The following is a 23491-nucleotide window of genomic DNA, read 5'->3' as shown; positions in this document are numbered from 1 at the left end:
TGAGAACATTCTGATAGGGAGGCACGGAGTCTGAGAGAGTGAAACAAACTTAAGGCGTCATAATGAGAACGAGCTAAATTCTTTAAAAAGAAAGCCACACACGTGTACATTACAAACTGCAGGATGCGGAGACCTTTGCAGCAATTTTAGTGAATTAAATATGTGAAATCAGGGCAGCCTCTTGACAGAGGAGCAGCAGGTAGGACGTTTATAAGCAGCACCATATCAGCCCCTGCTTGAGGTCTTCTGACCCGGATAGGTGCCCAGCAAAAGGGCAAGCCTCAGCCTTGGCGGCCATCTGATGATCTAGAGAAGTGTTTCAAATGTAAAATTAGTCACTGAGATAAATTAAACATTCACACCCATTGCATGCTGAGCTGACATGTGGGTTAGATGGACAAAGGCTTGCTTCCATGTTAGGAATGTCAGAATGAAACATACATCTTGGAAACAGCTCCAAATAGACTCTGAAGCTTTTAAACGCAGCCCTTACTTATTTAACAGCAGCGCCCAGGAGCCCCAACCAAGACTGATTCCCTTTGTGCTAGGTGCTGTACAGACACATAGTAAGAGACAGTCGCAGCATTGAAAAACTTAACCTGAAGAGACAAGACAGGTAGAAGATGGGAGGGGAAACTGAGGCACAGAGCGATGAAGCAATTTGCTCAAGGTCACTCAGCAAGCTAATGGCAGAGCTGCAAATAAAACCTAGATCTCCTGACTCCTCCTGTGATGCCCTGCCTCCAGCTACATACCCACGCAACAGGCTGGATTTGATTTAAATCACTAGTCAGGAAGACTCAATTTAATCATGGATTTCTACATAAAAGTGCATTCTTGTTGGTTGTTATAACCTTAATACATATTCTTCACAACTCAGAGATAGACAAGACCCAAACTGGGTCTCTTTTATGGCCTGCTGCCATTATAGATTTTCCCTTCTAGTGACAGAATGGTATGGTAGATCTCAAATCAATGAAGGCTACACTCAGAAAGACCTCAAGACTTCTGGAATATGCTGCTCAAACAGTTTCACTTTTGTTTCTACTGCCTGTCCTTTCCTTCTCACATTTATCTCCAGACTTCTTCTCCTTGTCCAAATCTATTCCACCCCCAACAACTGTCTATTCATTGAACTTTTTGAAACTCTGCACTTTTAGAGAGAGGTAAGGGATTGATTCTGCGGGGGACAATAGGGTTGAGGTCTGTTATTTCTCACCTCTATATATTTATTTATTTAAAAACATTTTTGCTGTTAACAAGCATGTTATCTCTGGAGACACAAATCCACAGTTTGAGAACTGCAAAATTAAGCATCTCTGATGGTATCTTCTAGACTTAGCACCGAGTCCCACTGGGTAGATTGAAAGATTAACCTAAATAATCTATACAAAAGCCCCTAGAATCCCATAACATTGGGTCCCTAATCCATGAACTATTGGAACTCATTTACAAAACTTTTCTTAAACATTACATGAATATATTGTCATACTATAGAATTAGAATTTATAATCCCTATTCCATGATGAGATATCTTTGAGCTATAATATATCTTAATTAAAACTATCTTTAGATAGGTTTTTTCCCCTCAAAAAGCATTTTATCAAAAAAATTCTATTTAAATAAAAAAATCCAATTTTTTTGATTGTTTTAAAAAAACTCATTGATTTTTATCCACCCTGCCAAGCAAGGATCAAGTTCCAATTGGACTAGACATGTAGCACAGCAGTCCAGTCCCCCTGTCTCCAAAGACCTTGTAATCTTAGCATATGATTAGAACAAACAGGTAGATTCAATAAACAAATGGGGTTGGTGGATATGTCAAGAGAACAGTGAAATGATAATGTTTCGCTTAATAAAGCAGCAGTCTCACATTGACTTCCCTTATAGGAATTCTGTGATTTGTAAATGCTTTTTGTACAGTCTTTTGTATATACAAAGCCCTTCGCAAGTGCTGTTATTCTGTTATTCCCCGTTTTCATGCAAACATCCTGTAGTAATAACAAATATAAGAGAAGAAACTACGTGCTGAATCCTGCTCTTTGCTCCTGGGAATTCCCGTCACTCCAAGAGTAAGGTGCTACTCTACACTGTAATGCCAACCTTCTGCATTCAAATATCAGGAGCCTGGCTCACCAAAATCATGAGATTATTTTAAAAAACCTCGTGTCTTCTGTTTTTTTGAGCTTTTAGGGTTTATGTTTTTAAGCTTCCCTCTGCAATCACGAGAGCTAGACACTTGCTTATTTGTTATTAAACTGAAAGATATGAGTCAACAGTGTAACACTGCTGCAAAAAAAAAAAAAAAAAAAGCAAACATCGTTCTGGGCTGTATTACAGGAGTGTTGTAAGCAAGACACGAGAAGTAATTCTTCCGCTCTACTTCGCGCTGATTAGGCGTCAACTGGAGTATTGTATCCAGTTCTGGGCACCACATTTCAGGAAAGATGTGGACGAATTGGAGAAAGTCCAGAGAAGAGCAACAAAAATGATTAAAGGTCTAGAAAACATGACCTATGAGAGAAGATTGAAAAAATTGGGTTTGTTTAGTCTGGAGAAGAGAAGATTGAGTGGGGACATGTTAAAAGGTTTCAAGGAGGAGGGAGAAAAAATTGTTCTCCTTAACCTCGGACAATAGGACAAGAAGCAATGGGCTTAAATTGCAGCAAAGGCTGTTTAGAATGGACATTAGGAAAACTTCCTATCAGGGTGATTAAGCACTGGAATAAATTGCCCAAGGAGGTTGTGGAATCTCCATCACTAGAGATTTTTAAGAGCAGGTTAGATAAACACCTGTCAGGGATGGGTTAGATAATACTTAGTCCTGCTATGGGTGCAGAGGACAGGACTAGATGACCTCTCGAGGGCTCTTCCAGTCCTATGATTCTATGATCCTATGAACAAGAGCTGGTAACAATGAGGATTGCATAATTTCAGCCTTATTGTGCTCATGAAACCCCCAGTGCTTCTTTAACATTGATCACTGCCTGCAGCAGCAAGATTCCTGCCCTGAACGTTGAGTTTGTAAGAGATTATCGAGTCCCATCTAGGTCTCTCTGATTCTGAATGGCTGGGAAATTGTGAGACTCAAACATGGTCTGGCCCAACACTTCATATCCAAGTAATACCAAGTTGATCATGCATATCACAAAGCCTTAATGAAAGAGCCCTTTCCAGCCCCAGCACCATGCAGCTGTATAGCCAACAATCCTTGCTAATAATTTGCTACAGTCTAGATCTATCCATGTGGTTTATCTCTGTAGTAATGAGCTCTGCTGGGAACCAGCCTATTTATATTAATAACAGAAATTCACACTAAGGGAAGGAAGTAAACTATTATTAGCCTCAGAGCTGACTGAAATCTGAGGGGCTCTCTATCTGCATTTCCCCCTGCCGCTATAGCTCTTTAATCTGTAGTAAATGAAACAATGCTGCAATATGATACCATCCCTGAGCCAGGCAGGCTGAGCATTATGCCTGAACCAGAGGAACAATGGCCCATGATTGCAAGACCTCACACCAGCAGGGTCAGTGAGTGCACATAGGGTAAACATGACAAACCATTTGATGCATCTTATTTGTCTCTCTGTAGGAAACTGCTCTTTTAGGAGAACAAGACAGGAGCTGGATTAAGGCGGGGAGGGAACCCATTACCCTCTTTATTTTATAAAGAGCGAGACAGATTCCAGATGCGAGATTTCACTTGATAACATTTTTCTACCTGAACTCTGTGTGAGCTTGGTAAGTGAGCTGAAAAGTATGACTCAAAACAGAATGAGGTCTTGCAGATACATTTGCCAAATGCTCCAGCAAAATAAAGAATTTTTTTCACCTGGCATCTGGAAAAAAATAGACCAAAAAAAAAAATAAATGCAACTTTCTTATTAGTCTTGATGCCCTAAGGACCTAGATTTGGTGATTAAAGCTCCCATTTGGCTGTAAAATGCCAATATATAGCTAGCATGCTATTTCCTGAATCTTGTTAAGAGGTCTCACTACTTTATTGTCTTATGAAAATAGCCCATTTTGACCTATGGAGCCTTGTGCCTTAACTAGCTAGAGGCTTTGTACCTAAAATTAGGCAACATTATATATAAATGTATATAATTTAACAAACATACACATTTTATATGAAACAATTTTTAATGTATTGGTGTGAAATGCACCTATCTATGGATGGCTAGCAAAAGGACTATGCAGCACTTACGCCCTCAAAATAGAAGAATACACATTAAATCACTATTGATGAATATCTATTATAAAGGGGGCTCATTTCTACCTGCCACCACACATGTGCAATTCCCATTGATTTCAGTATTTATGTAGCTGAGGGGAAGATTCGCCCCATGAAACGTAAGTCAGAGGAACTCTGCCAGACCTTAGTCGAACTGAAGCTCAGTGGGAGTTTTGCCCTTGAGTTGGTCTGGCCTACATTATATTTTGCAGTATCCCAGTCCTGTAACATTTAAGATGAGCCATGGGAAAAGCTGCAAATATCAGTCAGGCTGCTCAAGAGGGTAATTTAATTAAACGGAACTTAAATGTTCATTTTTATCAATACACAAAGCTCATGTCTGACACACACAAAGAAAACACACAAAGCCAAAAATATTTAGAGTAGGCTTAACATGAGACAGAGAACCAGCATCCAATGGGCAGATATGGAAAGTTTATGGTATTCTTGATCTGAGTGTGTTGACTTAATATCTCTTATGTGTATTATGTTTATGACAGGAAAATAGGCACAGCAGAAAACGTGTGATCACAGCAGAATCTTTAACTCCCTGCAATAATACTGGGTAGAAAATATAGTCTAGGATTCTCTCAGTTGCTGATGACATAACACCAGGGGATTCAGAGAAAAGTTCACCTGAGAATAGAGTCTAAGAGTCTATAATTTTAAAACCCAGAAATGGCTTCTAATTATAGCGGGTGAAGGAAGAGTTGTGGAACAGTCAAACCTAAATATTTTGTCTTATTTCGTAAGTGCTAGGAAGCTGTTCATGTCTTAGGCTATGTCTATACTACCGCGGTAAGTCGACCTGAGTTATGCTACTCCAGCTACGTGAATAACATAGCTGGAGTCGACGTAGCTTAGGTCGACTTACTGTGGTATCTACACTGCACTGGATCAACGGGAGATGCTCTCCCATCGACTTAGCTTACTCCTCTCATTCCTGGTGGAGTACTGGAGTCGACCGGAGAGCACTCTGTCATCAATTTAGCGGGTATCCACTAGACCTGCTAAATCGACCCCGGATGCATCGATCGCAGCAGCATCAATCCCGCAGTAGTGTAGACAAAGCCTTAGAGACCCCACGTCGCCAGGTGCTCTGAAAGGGACATGTCTAAATTAGGCTCCCCTCATTTCTGGGCTCCAAAAACCCAACTGTCACATGTCAGATAAGAAGAATATGGGCTGAGATTTTCTTAGGTAATTAGTGACATTGGGGGGACCTTAAAGGGGCCTGGTTCTCAGAAAGTGGGTGATCAGCACTTCCTGAAAATCAGGTTCCTTTATCGTGTCTCAATCTGGACAAAGAACTTAGGAGTCCCAGGTCCCCACCAGCCGACAACAACCTCCAAGTAAATTCTATGCATCTAAATGCACAGAAAATGCGACTCCCCACTCAAAATCCTAGGTGTCACCAGGGTACTGCTCTTGTTTTAACATCACCAGATAGCAGAGGAATTATATAGATTCACAGATAAGGCCAGCACGGATCTTCTAACCTGATCTCCTGCATAACACAGGCCATACGACTACCCTGAATTAATTTCTGTTTACACTAAGGATCCTTTGATTAGAAAAATATCCAATGATGGAGAATCCGCCAGAGCCGGTAAATTGTTCCAATGGTTAATTACCCTCACTTAAAAACGTGCACCTTATTTCTAGTCTGAATTTGTCTAGCTTCAACTTCCAGCCATTGGATCGTGTTATACCTTTGTCTGCTACATTGAAGAGCCATTTATTATAAAATTTTTGTTCTCCATGTGTTACTTAGAAACTGATCAAGACACCCTTTAATCTCCTCTTTGTTAAAATAAACAGATTGAATTCCTTGAGTCTATCACTCTATGGCATGATTCCCAATCCTTTAATCATTCTTGGGGCTCTTCTCTGAACCCTCTCCAATTTATCAACATCCTTCTTGAATTGCGGACACTAGAACTGGACACAATTTCCAGCAGTGGTTGTACTAGAGCCAAATATAGAGTTAATATAACCTCCATACTCGTATTTGAGATTCCACCATTTATACATCCAAAGATCGCATTAGCCATTGTGGCCACATCTTCACACTGGGAGCTCATGTTCAGTTGATTACCCGCTATAACCCCAAGTCCTTTTCAGAGTTACTGCTTCCTAAACAGTGGGAGGAGAGATTAACATCTATGGGCCCATGCTGCTCCTGACTTCTCCCAAAGACAGTTAGCAGCAGCATCTATCCATTACGTGAAACCAGCCATTATGCGGATTTCATCTCCTATCCAAAAATAACATCGTTTGCAATACTCCCATTACCTTAATTAAAAAATAAATAAATATATATATATATATATATAAAAATTGACAAGCCAGTAGAGGTACAAGTTTCGCTTAAACCACATTCAATATTTCCAGCATGTTCAGGATGAAAGGAACTGATGCTCTCTCCACACTTAGAGGAGGATTTTGTACATGAAATTTCTGCTTCAGCAGCTGATTGGGAAAGAAGTCAGTCCTGGGTGTGACTGTTTCAGAATTCATAAAACCACCACTCAGGGAATCCAAGCCGGAAACTCAGCTTCACTCCGACTGGAGGCGGATAAGAGATTTTTGTATTTGAAGTCCCCTGTGGTGTGAGAGCAGAATGAAGGAGGAAAAGGGGAGTGGAAAGGCAGGAGATGGAAAGATGAGGGAGCAAGTCCGATTCTTGCAACAGAGCAAAAACCAGATAGTCGTTTAAAAAATGCAAACAAGGAAAGTGACTGTAGTTGTTTCCCATGCTGTGACTCATGGGAAGAGCTTGTGGAAGCTGGGAAAAGCGTAGACATCTTAGTCTTCCAGGAAGAGTAAGAGTCAGGCTAACTCTTCTATTTAATAACGCGAGACTTTAATGCAGGGCCTGGGCGAGTGGGAAAAACTGTGAGAGGTTATTTTGACCTTGTGTTAGATAAGAATGGAACGCAGACTGTAGCAGAAAATTGCTGAGGCAAGTAAGATATCAGGAAGGAATATGTATAAACAAAATGCAGCTGTTGATCATTACTGTATGTATCAAAAGGTATAAATGCTTGCCCTAACTTTATCTGGCGGAGACCTGCCTAGGTAGGGGAATCCCTGCCCATGTGTACTCTCCCGACCAATTGCAATTGCTCATAATAAAGCTGCCTCTGGCTTGTTGCTTTAAACTCAGAGTGAGGACTTTCCCTTGACTGCCAACCAGCTTGTGGAAGAAAACAGTTTGCTACCCTTTTGTTACTTAGCTTTGCTTCTTAGGAGTCTTGCATCTAGCAGCAGCTGAGCATCCAGCAACAGTGGCCAAAAGCACCGTTTACCATACATGCCTGGCCAGAAGGCTACAGCCTTTCCTTTTTGACGTGGGTCTTTCCAGAAAGACACAGGCTTTTGTAATCTCCATTCTGCACACAATGATGTACTCTACAAGGGAGCACATCATGAGACCATTCCAAAATATTGGCTGGCACAGAACGTGACTGACAGCTTGTTAAGCAGTGCTTGTCACAGTGGGTGACATTCAGCCCACGCGGAAGACAAGCAGAGTGGCTGAAGTGCACAGGCCCCTTTACACAGCAGTGATTTAATTCTATAATACACTTGGATTGCCACACAACATGGCTAAGTTTCCAAGTCATTCTTCAATACCCCAAGATAATAAGAACAACAAGCGGCAAGGCATACAGCACACACCCAGAAATGGCTGCTGAAGTTTCAACAGCTGTTCAGAATTCATGTTTAGCACTAACCTACTTTGTTATTCGGAAAGGCCTAGAATCAGGAGCTATCGTGATCTGCATTAAAAGTTTAAATGTTTGAAAGAAATTTGGACCTACTCAAAGATTGGAACATGACAGGAGCCCTTTCTGAAAAAAAACAGGTCATCTGAGGAAAAAAAAAAAATAGGCCAGCAACATGAATTGAGAGCCTGCCTTTTTATTAATCAATTACAAATGCAAAAGGCTCCCTTTTCTTTGACTGAAAAACCCATGCTGCATATTCCAGTTCTATTTCACATGTATTAGTTTGGTATAAATTATGGAGGTTTCAATTTAATCTTTATACTTCTAGCTAATTTTAACACTTCCCTCAGCAAACCTGGCACATACCAGAGAACTTTGAACAAGGCACATACCAGAGAGCGGAAGAAGCCCATAGATTACTACCCCTCTCCTGTGCTTGGTTTAGGAGAAACTAAATCTACTAACAAAAAGTCTCTTGTTCCAGCTTTAACAAGTCAAGGTCTCTGTGGTTTGAGAACCACAGTCAGCACCATGGTCAGTGACTACTGCTCTCCGTTTCTCCCTCTAATGCTCACTCAGTTCTGCGGTTTGAAGACACCTGCAGAACAGACGACCTATTTGCTCCACTAAATTACCTTATTTAAGAGGACATTTGCTTCTGGGAAAAGGTGTGGTCAAAAGATTTATCATGGTCCCAGCCCTGCAAACATGTAAGCTACTGAATTTTCCAGGACCACTCATGTGAGTAGAGCTGAGGTAATAAATGATTTTTTGGTTTGTTGGCCAAAACGAAAAATCTTTAAAAAAATTGTTAGTTTCTAACCAAAACCATAAAAAAAAAAAAAAGATAGGGAAGGAAATGTTTTTGTTTCAGGCTTCTGCTAGATGAATATAAACATCCTGTAAAAACATGATTCTGAGAGTTTTGGATTTGCATGCACCATCAGTGTAATGACCCCCAGCACGAGTTATCTACTTGGTTTGAAAGCAACAAATTCCATGCTAAACCTCAGACTTCTACCACTTGTACTAAAGGAATAACTCCATTAGCTGGCAGCAGTAGTAGGTTTTATTTTCCACATGGTTCATCCACTAAAGAGGTATACAACACAGTGTGCGAGCATGCTTTTAACTGCCAAGTTACATTGCAAAATAGCACATCCCAATACACATGCCAAGACAGTGTTGGTTTTCACCCCTACCCTAGCCAAATTAAGGGAGCAGACATAAGCCTCAGGCAACCACCTGTACAGATTATTCCTGTCAAATGCACAATTTAACTGCAGCAGAAGATTAAAGTTCACTGGGCAGGGAGGCACATGCTAAAATATACATTAAGCCTGGCTGCAGAATGCCAATCTATGGTTCAATGCATGCAGGACCAGAAGAGTTTGACCCCCCCCTGTGTTTGGTTAGCAGCAGTTTCACCCTGCAGTTCCCCTCCTGCCTGTGGGCTTTCAGGCGGATCTGTGGCCTAAAACCAAGGTTTGGCCCATGGTCTTGATTTAATGTTTGTATAAACAAAAGTAAAACATTGTGTCAGGCAAATCTTAAAGAATTCATGAGATTCTGTAAGAGGGTCACAAACAGACTGTGTTACAAATAAACCCCAAAAGTGAGATTCCAAACACAGACTCAGTGGGAGCTCTGCCTGGCCTAGCCAATCACAGAAACTGTCATACAAGACGTGATGTATGGAGTATTTATTTTTATGGGCCTTTCAAGAAGAGATTTATACTCCTGGCACTTATGTATCAACAGCCAAAGATGGAGAGCTGCAAATTCAAAGATCAGGCCCTGCAGGCCTGCCAGTTCTGCTCAAAGACCTTATTTTCCAATCTCAAAACAGAAAGATACAGCACAGTATAAGCTCCTTCCTTTATGGGAATCATCATGTTCCTATTACGCCTCTGGTGTTTAGGGCAGTGACAAAGCTCCTCCACTCCTGTCTGTTTCTGGCAAGTCTTTCAATGGTTCCCCAGCTGTGCCCCAGGTTTTTCAATTGGCTTCCACAGCTCTTCACCAGGTTGTTTTCGGGCAGCCTCATTTTTGCTTGCCTTCACGTGTCCATCTTATTGCTACTCTGGTGATGGAATCAGTTTCCATCCAAAGCACATGACCAATCCAACTCCAACACCTCCTGACAAGGATAGCGCTCAGCAGATAGAGCTTGGTTTGAGATTGTTCTGGGCCAAAAAATACGGGGGATTTTTCTAAGGCACGTTGTACAGAATGAAGACAGTTTGGACATGTCATACTTTCTCATTCCCCAGCATTCTGCACTATAAAGTAGTGTTGAAAGTACGCAGCTCTGATAAATCTTAAGTTTGGTTTTGGTGTTGTATTTTGATGATTTCCAGAATGTATTTAAACTCCTGAAGGTGTTCCTGGCTTTACTGATTTTGTTCCGGATGTCCTGGCTTGTTCCACTGTCCTGGCTGCCCAAGTATGTGAACGTTTCTACATTGGTAAGAATATAATCCTCTATCCGTAGTGGTAATGGTGAGGCAATATTAAAGGTCATGATATCTTATTGCGGTTGATTTTCAGTCCAATTTGCTGGCTGAATGCATTGAGTCGAGTTGTTTTTTCTTGTATGTGGTGTTGGGTATGTGATAGAAGAGTGACATCATCTGCAAAGTCCGGGTCTTCAAGGGATGAGAAGAGTGTCCATTTTATGCCTCTTGGCATGTCTTCTGTTGTACGCTGCATTATCCAGTCAATGGCAATGTTGAAGAGGATTGCAGACATGAAACACCCCTGACGTACTCTTATTTTGACTTCAAAACTGAGCTCACTGTGATCAACACTGCACATAAAGTTGAAATAGAAGCTTTTGATGATGTTGATTATATGGAAAGGAATTCCATATGCCCGCAGAATGCGCCATAGGCTGGTCCTGTGAATGCTATCAAAAACCTTCTCAAAGTCTATGAAATTTATGTAGAGTTGCCACTGCCATTCTAAGCACTGTTCTATTATGTTTCGTAGAGCGAAGATCTGGTCTGCGCATCCACGCCCTTTCCGAAAACCGGCTTGCTCTTTTCTGGGAATGCTGTCAACTGCCTCTGATATAAGCTGGACTAGGATCTTACACAATACTTTGCTTGGCACAGATAAAAGTGTGATACCACGCCAGTTATTACAATCACTAGAGTTCCTTTCTTTGGTATCTTCACTATAACCCCATTGGTCCACTCATCTGGCACTTTTTCCCTTTCCCAATCTCATGTAAATAGAGTGGCCAGGATAGATACTGTTAATTTAGGATTTACCTTGAACTATTCTGCATTCAGGTCCCCCATTTTTTAAGGATTTGATGGCTTCAACGATCTCTTCCTTAGTTGGGGGGTGTCTGTTGTTATCAAGATTTTCTTCTGCCTCCTGGATGGTTGCTTACTCTTTAGGTGGCTCCCTGTTCAGCAATTCTTTGAAATGCTCTGTCCAGCGCATTTCTTGTTCTTTTTCGGTTGTTAGTACAGGTCCTTGTTTGTTCCTGATGAGAGTGTTTGTTGGTGTCTGCCGTTTACCATAGATAAGTCACGTCATTGTGTGTCCTCTGGTGTCCGAGCCTTGTCGTGGCGGGACAGCTTGCATGCTCTAACAATCCCCAGAGTCTGTGTCGGCGGGGGCTTTTTGCTCCTGGTAGGTTCAACCATGCCGGATTGGTCTGTGGGGGAGGGACCAGACAAAACAGACACTCTGGTCTTCCAGGTTGGGGGTTAGGCACAAGGCTAACAGCCCTGTCCCGTAAAAAACAAAATATGTTACGGAAGCAGCATTGGAGAATTTATGGGAATGGAACACCCTTATTTGTATTATTGAGGCCAACAATGGCCATTCTCCAGGCAGTGCACAGTCAACCTGTTAAACTCACTACCAGAGGATGTTGTGAAAGCCAGGTCTATAACAGAGGTCAAAAAAGAACCAGATAAATTCATGGAGGCTAGGTCCATCAATGGCTATTAGCCAGGGTGGGCAGGGATGGTGTCCCTAGCTTCTGTTTGCCAGAAGCTGGGAATGGGCGACAGGATGGATCACTTGATTACCTGTTCTGTTCATCCCTCTGAAGCATCTGGCATTGGCCACTGTTGGGCAACAGGATACTGGGCTAAATGGACCTTTGGTCTGACCCAGTATGGCTGTTCTTATGTTCATAATGGCTCCCACTGTGAGCCCCAGAAAGCAGAGAGGCCAATACACTCTCGCAAAACACAAAGCTCATTCCTCCCACTTTACATTGTCAATGTAAAATACAATATGCACTCCACAGCTCCAAGTTAAGCACCAGTCCTCTTGGTACTGTGGCAAACCTGCTTTCCCAGCTGAGAATGACAGGAGCTTGTCTAATGATGGGGGTTTTTCTTGGTTTCATGAGCACTACCCAGAGGTAAATGTTATCTTACTGAAAGGGACTTTGAACTCATTCTGCGGCACGAGGTGGCCATTTTTGCAGCTTCTCACCCTGTGCTCCCCCTCACAACCCTTGTCCAACACATAGAAGTTAACAAATAAATAGAATTTTAAATATGCCCAATAAGGAGATAATTAATCTTACAATAGAGGCTTTGAAGGTGGTGGGAGATGGTTTCTGGAGGGGTAAGTTTGCCCTTTTCCCTTCTCCTCAGTACTCACAGCTTGCAAACAACAAACTCAAGTCTCCTAGGCTTGTAGACAGAGAGATGATATGAATATGTGTTGCAAATACCTGGCTTAGGGGACAGAACTCACAGCCTTTGGCTTCTTATTCCATGAGATACAGTCTACCTGAAAGCCTGACACTAAAGCTTGCTATGTTGCCCTCTTGGGTCTCACCTGTAAAAATACTGGACCAGGTCTCATTCCATTCACCAGAGGGCAGTAGTAACACACACACACGCAGCACCTTACAGCTGGCTTCCAGCAAATTATTTGCAATGTCACAGTAAGTCACAGCTCACAGATCTCCAGAGCACAGTGAACCACACTCACTATTGTCATCCCTGCAGCTCTGCCTACAGCTTCAGAGCAAGGACAAGGAGAAGCTTATTTCTCACATTCTGGATGCCCTGGGCCCCCACAACTAAGCCACTATTTTATCCCAAAGAATTTCCAAGATCAGATTTGCAAAACACTGCACCACGCATATCATAAAAAAGTCATTCATGAAACAGGGATGAAGTATAAATACAAAACAAACAAAATTGCAGATAGAAACCTGCTGCAGCAGCATCATAGTTTGGGTCTCTCCAAATTTACCAGCTGGAGACTAGATTAACTATTTGACTTTCACCTCTTATTTATACAGCCCTGCACGGATACCAAACTTGGATCCTCATCTGATCTGCAAACATGCGGATATCCACGGATTTGCAGGGCTCTACTTATTTAGACAATTCTAGGTTGATAAAATGCTGCCATCTGAAGGCTTTTCTACAGCCCTTGTAAGGGGTAGGATCAGCTCATCTCCGAGTGTTCAGATGTCTATATATTAAGATTTAATCCCCTTGTCAGAAATCCATGTACAGAAGCCAGCAATTAGGCAAGACAACTGAACTGTCTTCTCACAGCTTAGAAGCAGCACCTCCAGACAGGTGGTGAAGGAACAGTGGGCAGAGGTCATGTTGCTATGAGAAACTGCCCTGTCCATTATTCTTCTGGTAGGAAGCTTTTACAATTCAACGAGCTTAACAAGAGCTCTAATACAGTTAATGGTTATTAGAGTCCTTTTTTTAATGTGAATTGGCAAGGGCAAGGAAGCCGTGTGTGTCTATATTACACCCTGTAAGTATCAGAAACACTCTGTAAGCAACTGCCTGCCTCTCACTTCTGTGTCACACTGTGACGTTGCACTCCATATGCTTTATAAAAATATGCTTGGAATGTGAATATAATATAACTGGAATATATTTTATGCAAAAGGTCTCTTGTAAGGTATCATTACAAAGCTTATAATCTACTGAGTGTGTTCATCCTATTTGTATGTATGTATGTACCATTCTTGTATCTGAAACTAGAAATATGAAGTTAACTCTAAGGTCCTATTGTAATTATGCAAAGTGTGGGCCATTAATGGTGGTTTAGAATCTTGATGGCACCCATTGACTAGGAAAATTGGTTGTAGATGGTTTATTTACCTGCAAGCCTTCTTGTGGACATGGGGGCTAACGAAGAATGAGGTCTTACATTGACATGTGACCATGTCACCTGATACTGGAATCCATCTTAAACCCGGTGCTTTTCCATGTAGAAGGAGAGGTGGGAACCCAGAGAGATAAAGGATTACCACCTTGGGCCAAAGCTATAAAAGGGGGCCAGTCAAGAGAAATCCCCTAGTTACCACCTGAGCTGTAACAAGGACTGTACCGGGAAAGGATTAGGCCTAGACTAGGAAGGAGTCTAGTCTGTGAAAGAAGCTTATTGGAACATCTCTGAGGGTGAGATTTACCTGTATTCATTTTCTTAAATGTATTAGGCTTAGACTTGCGTGTTTTGTTTTATTTTGCTTGGTAACTTACTTTGTTCTGTCTGTTATTACTTGGAACCACTTAAATCCTACTTTTTATACTTAATAAAATCAATTTTATTTATTGATAAACCCAGAATAAGTGATTAATACCTGTGGGAGCAAACAGCTGTGCATATCTCTCTACCAGTGTTATAGAAGGCAGACAGTTTATGAGTTTACCCTGTATAAGCTTTATACAGAGTAAAACGGATTTATTTGCGGTTTGGATCCCATTGGGAGCTGGGTGCTGGAGATAGGAAACCTGCTGAGAAATTTTGGTTAAAGTCTGCAGCTTTGCGGGAAGGTTCAGACCCTGGGTCTGTGTTGCAGCGGAGTCTGGCTCAACAAGACAGGGTTCTGGAGTTCCAAGCTGGCAGGAAAAAACGTCTCAGAGGTAGTTTCAGCATGTCAGGTGACAGTCCCAAGGGGGTCTCTTTGACCGAACTCATCACACACATTACTACTGCAGTCCTCACTCAGACAAAACTATAGTGGGAATTATGTGAAGGTTAGGACTATAACAGCGTTTAAAAGAGAACTGGATAAATTCATGGTGGTTAAGTCCATTAATTGCTATTAGCCAGGATGGGTAAGGAATGGTGTCCCTAACCTCTGTTTGTCAGAGGGTGGAGACGGATGGCAGGAGAGAGATCACTTGATCATTGCCTGTTAGGTTCACTCCCTCTGGGGCACCTGGCATTGGCCACTGTCGGTAGACAGGATACTGGGCTAGATGGACCTTTGGTCTGACCCAGTACGGCCGTTCTTATGTCTGGGGAAGGACCGCGGTACGAACAGGGCCCTACAGTTTTCTAAATCTCCCTTCAGGAAAAACCCCTTCCCAAAACCCTCCCAGAAACAATGACCCAAGATTGCATGAGCTTAGCTATTTTTAATTACATGTACTAGAGTCGAGACGGGGAAGCCAAAGCCTGGTTCGTAAGGCCCTTACCGAAAAGGCATGAGACCGAGCAGCCAAACATACGGTCCGAAAAACAACGTTTCTAGGGCCCCTCCAGCATGGCCCCCAGTCCCCTCTCTCTTGGTCCTGCTCAGCTTTCTTTTCCTGTTTATACAGCCCAGCCCCAAGGATGAGGCAGGGTGCTCCTGGATTGCACACAGACTGTTTTAGCTGTAAGCTCCAGACTGTTCCTTAAAAGGGGTAGTACACCATTCCTTCCTCCCCACCCCCGCCCCCCAAAGCCCAGCAGACTGTGCATTCTTTCCTGAGAAAAGGAAGGATTTTGTTGTCAATACTGAAGATAACCAGGAACATGGAAGCGATGGCATGGGCGGGGTTCTGGTTAGGAGCATGTTATTCTCCAGGAAAGAGTAAACTTGAAATCATCTGAGGCAATACATGAGCGGCAAAACCTGGGCTGGGATTTAATTTTTCTCTCTCCCTATTTGTGCTTAACAATCCCTTTCGGAAACTGCTGGGTGCCAAAGAGCCGCAACAAGGATATAAATAATTTAGTTTTGATTTAAAAAAAAAAAAAATATCTGGAACCACTAGCTTTAGCAAAAGGCGGAGTTATTTGGTCTTGCACAAGATTGTACTGAGTACACATGATTGGGCTCAGCAGAGGTTCAGTGATCCTAGAAATGTGTCTGGAAATGTGATCATGACTGATTAGATGAGAATATGCACATATTTCAAAGGAATTCTGTTCCATAGTGAACTCCTGTCACAACTGGGCTGAGCACTGCCAATTTTCCCAGACTAATTGCTCTTCTGGAAAAGGACATAAAACCAAGCATTGGATCAGAGGCATATAGTTTCTCTTAGTTACAAAAATCAATGCTCTTTTGAAATTATGCTCAAGAGTTCTCCTTTGTCCAATACCTCCCAATGCAGCAAAATTTCACTTATTATATCCATAGAAATGATTCCCCTGTTAGATTAGTGCAAATGCTTCTGGAACATGCATGCAGATTGACCTTTCCATTTTCTGAAAAGAATATGATGAGAAGTGTCGGATGTAAATTCATAGCCTCTCTACCCCAGATAACCTTTGAGGAGGCCAGAGACAAATGGTCCAAGGCACTTGGAAGAATTAAAGTTCTTGGCTGGCGGGCAACCTATCTGGTTGGGGTCTGACAATGCTGAGACCTATGGACAGGTTTTCATATCATCACAATCCAACAGCTGGCTACTTTGGGATAGGGCGCTACCCCTTTATGAATAGGCGGGCCTGGTAAGTCACCAGAAGGAGTACAGGCAGTCCTCGACTTTACGACGTTCGACTTACAACGAATGGCACTTATGACGTTTCTGAATTGACACCCTGATTCGACTTACAACAATTGGTTTCAACTTTACAATGCTCGGTCCCGCAATGGAGTGGATTGAAGTTCAGAGTTACAACGTTTCGACTTATGACACAATTGGGTCCTGAAAATTGCGTTGTAAGTCCAAGGACTGACTGTATGTAGTGATGAAAAGACCTGCAGGCACAAAAAAAAAAGCCAGGAACCCTATTTGGAGCTATGGTGTGCTCTTGTGGCTAATAAATTGGGATCTGGCCTTGAACCCCTGGAGTCTTTGCATTTCCTGAGCTCCGAGATCCAGTTGACCCTGTGTCACATAGTTGCCATGGCCTAAATGTTCAAACATGGCCAGTGAGTTGGGGTAATAACCAATTATAATCTCTGGATTTTATATAGCGTTTTTCCTCAGCAGATCCAAAAGCACGTTATAAAGAAGGCAAGCATCATTATCCCCATTTTACAGGTGGGGAAACTGAGGCACAGAGAGGAGAATGGATTTACCCAGCAGACCAGTGGACAAGCTGGGAATAGAATACAGGTCTCCTGAGTCCCAGTCTAGTGCTCTATCCATCTGGCCATACTGCCTCCCAACTTGAAACACAATTTCCAGAATGTACTAAAACTCAGACCTCTTTAAAGTGCTAACTTGGGCTCCCAGAATCCCTAGTCACTTTTGCAAATGTAGGCCTGTATGGTTTTAGCTTTGTAAAAAGAGGAGCCGTGATCTAATCAGCTCGATCACACTGATGTGCCAAGTAATTATCACGGTAGCATTTCATTAACAACCTCCAGCAAAACTCACTTCAACACCCATCACCAGAACAGCCAGCTAGAAAGAAAAGAAAAGAAAAAGGCTAATTATTTTTCATGAGAAATTTGGGCTGGGGGAGAGGTGCTGAAATTTCCCATTAACATTTTTCAATTAAAGACCAACCGGAAAAAAATTGTTTTTGAATACCATTTTCTGTCAAACAAAAAAAAGCAATTGCTTTCAATTTAGAAAAAAAATGAAACCCAAGTTTTAAACCAGAACCTGAAAGTGTTTACCAACCAAATTTAGTTTGTTTTTTTTCCATTAAAAACAACACCAAGGCTTTCATTTCTGATGAAAACCCAAAATTACTTTTCACCAAAACCATTTCTATTGGCAATCTCAGCAGAAAGACAACAGATTGACTGAAAGGGACTCGGAGGTTGAACTTGCCTAAAGATGGTTTCTCTAGGTACGCTGGACCCAGAGAAACCTTGAACAGTCACTTCTGGTCTCATGCTGTACCTTTTTGTGGATGAAGAGAGCATCCATCTCCAGACAGGACTCTGGCACCTTTCATCAGCAAATTATTTTAAAGGATGAATGAGAGATTTTACATCAGAGGCTTTGCTGTCTTATTCTATCTGGTGTGGAAGATGGTCTTTGTGTTCTCAGTAAAGTTTTGCCTACTAACTGCCCCCCAACACACACACAGCCCCCCGAAATGGTAAGAACTGTCCTACCTGAGCAAGAACTTGAGCTGTTGAGGCCAGTTGGAGCTGGATTGATCAGTTCTACCCAGCACAACAGTGAAGCTCCAAATTGTAAACTTGCTAATTAAAGTTTTAGACAAGCCAGTCTGAGCTGCCAAGTTCTGAACTTCCGAATAAAGTATGTCTCAAGGCCCTCATGTTTCAGTCACCTCACTAGACCAGTGAGCAGATACTTGGCAAGAGCTGAAAGATGTGGTGGATTGTCTGTCAGTTGGACTCTTCAAATCAAGATTGTATGTCTCTCTAAAAAAAAAAAAATACAGATTCTAGGTGGACCAACTTCAAATAAAAAGATATGACCTCACCCAACCGGTGTCACTCATATCCTGGGACCAACATGGCTACCACACAGTAAAAAATACACTCAACAAGAATTTATGGGCCTGATGCAGGACCTTTTTTTGTACAATTCCCTAGCCTTAGTTATGCAGGTGATCAGACTATATGATCATTAGGGTTCCTTCTGGCCTTAACAATGAATCCCTGTTAAATGCCTCACTCTGAAAAAAAAAAAAAAAAACAGGATGAAGGAACTTAACTGTGAGCTTTGATGTGCAGTCTTGAAACACACCTATTAGGAGCCAATCTGCTGGCAGAAATGCATTCTTAAAGGGCATCTGTGAATTGCTTCTAAGATAACACATGCAGCACATTTCTAGTTAGAACAAACACCAGTTCCCAATGACAAGCTGTGGCACTCTGTACCTGAAAACAGCACCATGGAACCCCCATATTCAACGTCATATAATTATGATATACTCTGTACAAAGTATGCCTTGTGAGCTATTATTTTAAAAGTCTTGATCTGTTGAACATTAATACCCTGTTAGAGTGTATGTGCTATCATTGTATGGGAAGTTACGAAGTTTTGCTATGTGTGTGTGTTACTGAAATATGTTGGAGCCTTTCAGATACAACAATGGAGCAGCCAGACATGCTGAAGGAATTCACACTCCCAAGAACTATCCCAGGATCTGTATACAATGGAGACTTCTCAGAGATAGCACGAAGACAATGGAGACTGCTTGACTCATGTCCATAGCAAAGGGTCTTTCCAGCAAGCTGGAAGAAACTATAAAAGAGGGGAAGTGACATCATAGAATATCAGGGTTGGAAGGGACCTCAGGAGGTCATCTAGTCCAACCTGCTGCTCAAAGCAGGACCAATCCCCAGACAGATTTTTTTTTTTTTTTGCCCCAGATCCCTAAATGGCCCCCTCAAGGATTAAACTCATAACCCTGGGTTTAGCAGGCCAATGCTCAAACCACTGAGCTATCCCTCACTTGGCCTCACTTTCCCCCCACAACTCAACACCTGGAAACACATCTGGAGGACAAAGACTGACAAGGGAAAGGTGGTCCTGGGCTGAAGAGGAGTCCCAGCCTGTGTATGGAAGATCTGTAACCTGCCTGTACTGTCTATCAGGGTGAAACACTGCTTGATTCAAATCCTGTTTAGTTTATAGAACTTAGGTTGTGCACTGATTTTTATTTTCTTTGGTAACCATCTCTATCCTTTATGCTAAAATCTATCTTTCTGTAGTTAATAAACCTGTTTTATGTTTTACTTAAAACAGGGTATTTTGCTTGAAGTGCTTGGGAAACCTCAGCTCAGGACCAAAATCTGGTGCATATCCTCTCCACACTGATGGAGAGGCAGACTGGGTAATAAACTTATGCTGGTCAGGCTCCTGACCAGGGCAAGACGGTACAGGTGTGGGGTCCTGAGCTAGGGGGGAATTGGCTGGAGCCTCTCTGTTGTTGGTTCATGAGAGGCTGGGAGAAGCATTCATGTCTGTGTAAGTGCAGTACCTGGAGAGATTTGCAGCTTGTCACAGTATCACAGTGTGAGAGGGAACCTAGCTTGATGGGTCAGAGGGCTCAGCGGTACCCGTCACACAAGCATCCTAGAGCCCCTATTTATTTCTGACACACCAAAGGATTCTGATTTTAAACTTGACTTTAGCCAATGCTCTCCTGGGGCATGTATAAATTATACCTTAGATTCTCTCGTGTTACAGGTATAAAACCACAGCAGAGTCTAAACCATGCACTTACAGCATAAGATGACTGGGTGGCTCTAGGAATTGGTAATCGACTACAGACCCACTCAGCTCTAGGTCATTAGTTCAAATCCAGGGCAGGTCAATGGCTGTTCAGTTTCCACCATAAAAGTGAGTCTCAAAGGAATTCCTACTGTACACAGAAACAGAAAGGGCCCCCTTGTGGTAATCTCAGCAAGACTGAATAGGCTTGGAGAATTCTCTTTCATCGCAGGCTGGCAGGGAGCAAGACTTACACTGTCAGTGCTGTAACCAGTTCTGTGGTGAGGTTCTCGGACAGCAGGGCTACCAAAACTAGCACCTCTCAGCAATGCTAAATTCACACAAAAAGTTAAAAATCAAATCTCATAATTTGAGAAGAACTGTAGCCAGTTGCCTTTAAACTATGACTTTTGGGGTTTATGAGATAATCAAATGTTAATGCAATCTAATATCCTTGAGTCTCTAAACAGCCACATTTAAGTCTACAATGATGCTTCCTCATTCTCCCAACATAATTAATTTCAACTGTCTTCTTAGAAGCAAAGAGCAGCCAGCATATTTTGTAGTAGCTTTCCTGAACAGAAGTGATTTTGACATCCACTCACCTTTTTACTAAAGAATCTATTTGTGCCTCAACAGTTCAGAATGATTTTCTATCAGTTGAGTCAAAGCTGTATTTTAGCCTGGTCCCTGAGCAGCACAACTGCTTTTATCTGAAAGCTATCTTGTACCTACAAGCAATATTTTAATGCATATCATGGCATTTTAGTAGAAGCATTTCATCTTTATTCTGATCAGAAAGGGGGGCGAAATCAATCTTAACTCCTGATAAAATTTTATTTAAGAAAGTGGAAGACATCTTCAAGATTTAACGAGGGATTAAATGGCATACTGTACATACTTCATAGGAGTCTTTACATGCCTGTGCTCCCAGCTGCAGTGTACAGAAGGAAAACCTTCACCAAAATAACCTTAAAGGAAAAAGCATCTTGCATCCTTAAAACAAACTTTCTTAGGTAACTATGCTATTGTGATGTTTCAAACTCCTGTTAGATAAAGAACCCTGTTTGCCTTCAGATTTATGTCTGGTTCTTTTGGAAATGATGCTCCCCAGTGAATGGTCTTGGGAGGCTTTTTCCTGTCTGAGCAAACTCAGTTCAAACCTACAATCTATGCAGTCATTTCATTTTTTTATTATGTGCATCACCTTAGCAGGTCTCAATGACAATACCATAATCTCTTACATGAGAACTGTACAGTGCCCCGTAGTTGCAGGATCATTTAACCAGCTTCAGACCGCAAAGAAACCTGAAAGGATGTTCTGACTGAATGTGAATACAACTGACATTAAAAAAAAAAAAAAAAAAAATCAACTATGATCCATTTATATAGCGCCACTTCATCCTATCACTGCACAAAACATGAGCCTCACATAAACAACAGCACTGTATGGCTTATCAGGATTCCTTCTCTTCAGCTAGTTACAGCACATTAGGTGTAACCCTTAAAAATGTGTATAAAGTGGAATGTTAGAAACTTTTTGCATAAATTATATGCCAAAATTAAACTTTCTCTCTCACACACACACACACACAAAAACCCAGCCTAATTCTTATCAGGCTTTGATTTTGGCAGGTCTTGGTTTCTGGATGCCATTTTAAAAAAAACTATTTTCAACTATGAGGCACCAATAATTTAAACCAGGAATTGTACAAAGGGGGAAATGAAATGCCTGAGAGAATTCTGCTAAGAGAGTTTTATTTTAGCCATCACATATGATCAAGTTACCAATTACAAGGAGCCTTATTCAGTGTAAAATCAACTCTGACTTGCTCTGTAAAGTGACTCACTGAATAAGAAGCATTCTCACTTATCAGCAGGTGTTTGTAATGTTAAGGTTGGATCTCATTTCTCTTCAGAGAGAGAGAGAGAGAGAGAGTGTTAAAACACTGGCACAGCAACACAAGGCACATCTGACAATGACAATGCAATTTATCAAGAACTAGGAAAAAATCATGAAACTGTTAGAGTCTGTTCATCCCATATTATTTATCTTCTGGCTGATGCTTAGAAAATGTTAAGACGCTGAGGCAGTCAAACACTAATGCAAACATAATTAAAAAATTAGGTGCTGTTTGTCCCCTTATTAGTTGAGTCTATATCTCTATTTATAGCAGACACTGTATCTCCTAGACAGCATACAAAGTCAAGATTTCTCTCTTCATCATCTGTTTTCTCAAGTTTAACTCCTATGCATTATTTTAATAGCATGGGAATCAGGACATCAAGGAAACAACAAATATTAAAACCCACCCAAGTGCTTCTTTCATAGCACCAACAACCAGAGCTTTCTACAACTTTTTTTAAAAATTAACTAACCCTCTAGATAAACATAGGGCCAAGAAATCCAGACATTTTTGTAAAGGGAAGTAAGTACATGCCAGGGCTCCCTCCCCGAGCTTTGACTTTCACTGGCCACCATGTACCAGCTCTAGGGCTCTGAACCAGAAGAAGAGGTAGCGAGTCCCCGACACACCATTCCCAGGGGATAACACCTTGCAGAGCTGGGCAGCGCTGTCACCCACCATCCAAACCCCGCAACATCAGCGCTTCCCTTCCACGCCAGGTAATGTCTGAGCAGCCCAGGCAGGTCTGGAGGGGGGAAAGAGAGGGAATTACCTTGGAAGAGGTGGAGGCGCTGGCCCCGCAGTGATCCGGGGTGGGCAGGCGGGTTCCCCAGCTCTCTGCCCCCGGCCAAGCACGAGTCGCAGCTGCCCAGGGGCCCCTCGGTGGGGTGGGGGGCGCCCAGCGGCTCAGTCCCGCAGGCGGGTCTCTCTCCGGCCGCCCGCCCGCCGGTCGGTAGGAAGAAGAACAAATCACATCCAGTTCCCCCCCAAAGGGAATCCAGAGCCCGGTGTAAATCCGCCCAGCCCCCTGCAAGCGATGGGTCCCCGAGCCCCCAGGTCACTGCGCCCGGCGCGGGCCGGCAGGGCTGAGGCAGCGCCCTTGGCCGAGTCCAGCGGGCGGGTCTGCGGGGCTCAGCCCGGCGGGCGGCGAGCTACGGAGCCGGCTGGAAAGGGGGCGCCCCCCGGCCTGGCTCCGGGACCCCCTTCACCGCGCCTGGCGGGCCCGGCTCGGCGGCTGCTCCGCGGGGGACCCGGCCCCGCTGCTGCTGCCAAGCTCGGGGTGGCTAGGGC

The 23491-nt window shown here is 42.6% G+C and overlaps 1 protein-coding gene across 3 annotated transcripts in view; it reads right to left on the bottom strand.

Moving 5' to 3' along the window:
• The window catches only part of LOC112107452 (leucine-rich repeat and fibronectin type III domain-containing protein 1-like protein), a 204699-nt gene extending 181508 nt beyond the window's left edge, over positions 1 to 23191 (bottom strand). For all 3 annotated transcript variants that reach the window (XM_029913461.1, XM_026659675.2, XM_026659678.2), the window contains exon 1: positions 22974 to 23191. The gene's annotated coding sequence lies outside the window, so the exon portion shown is untranslated. The remainder of the gene's footprint in view (positions 1 to 22973) is intronic.
• Between the last annotated feature and the right edge of the window lie 300 nt (positions 23192 to 23491).

Source organism: Terrapene carolina, unplaced genomic scaffold, assembly GCF_002925995.2.
Source record: "Terrapene carolina triunguis isolate 2854851 unplaced genomic scaffold, T_m_triunguis-2.0 Scaffold649, whole genome shotgun sequence".
Taxonomy (NCBI): domain Eukaryota; kingdom Metazoa; phylum Chordata; order Testudines; family Emydidae; genus Terrapene; species Terrapene triunguis.
The sequence above is the reverse complement of the archived record's forward strand: the minus strand, read 5'-3'. Positions and strand labels throughout refer to the sequence as shown.